Below are 614 nucleotides of genomic sequence, written 5' to 3'. Positions count from 1 at the left end.
GGAGAGTACAATATTAACAATAAACAGATTCGTTCCCTGCCCAGAACATGGTGGCCAGAGGGGCGACTTCAGGCTTTCATCCACTTATCGTTCCCCTCCTGAGTCTCCCCCCCGCCGCCCCTGGAAGGCAGGCATCCTGCCAGCCGCCGCATCCAACGGTTGGCACAGCCCCAGCCTCAGGACGGAGAAGGACAATGTGGAGTCAGCAGCCCGTTTGGGCCAGGAGCCAGGAGGAGCCGTGTCGGGTCTCTGAGAGCTGCCTCCTCCCTCGGGGGTAGGGGGCTGCAGCTGGGAGCGGGCAGGGAGAACTGGGGACAATGCCAGACGGGGCGGGCGGAGGACCTGTGGGCTCCTGGAGATGTAGCCCACAGTTATCGGGGGTCTGAGCCCCTGGGTCTGACCCACCAGGAGGGAATCAGAACCAAGCTCAGGGGACGGGTGAGGAGGGTTGGGAGGTGAGCAGCATGAAGTAGTGGATAGAGCACTGGCCTGGGAATGCATTCTAATCCCGGCTCCCCACTTGTCTGCTCTTCAAGGCCCTGCTGAGAGCTCACCTCCTCCAAGAGGCCTTCCCAGACTGAGCCCCTTCCTTCCTCTCCCCCTTGTCCCCCTCT

Source organism: Tachyglossus aculeatus, chromosome 5 (assembly GCF_015852505.1).
Source record: "Tachyglossus aculeatus isolate mTacAcu1 chromosome 5, mTacAcu1.pri, whole genome shotgun sequence".
NCBI classification, from domain to species: domain Eukaryota; kingdom Metazoa; phylum Chordata; class Mammalia; order Monotremata; family Tachyglossidae; genus Tachyglossus; species Tachyglossus aculeatus.
This window is presented reverse-complemented; position numbering follows the sequence as displayed.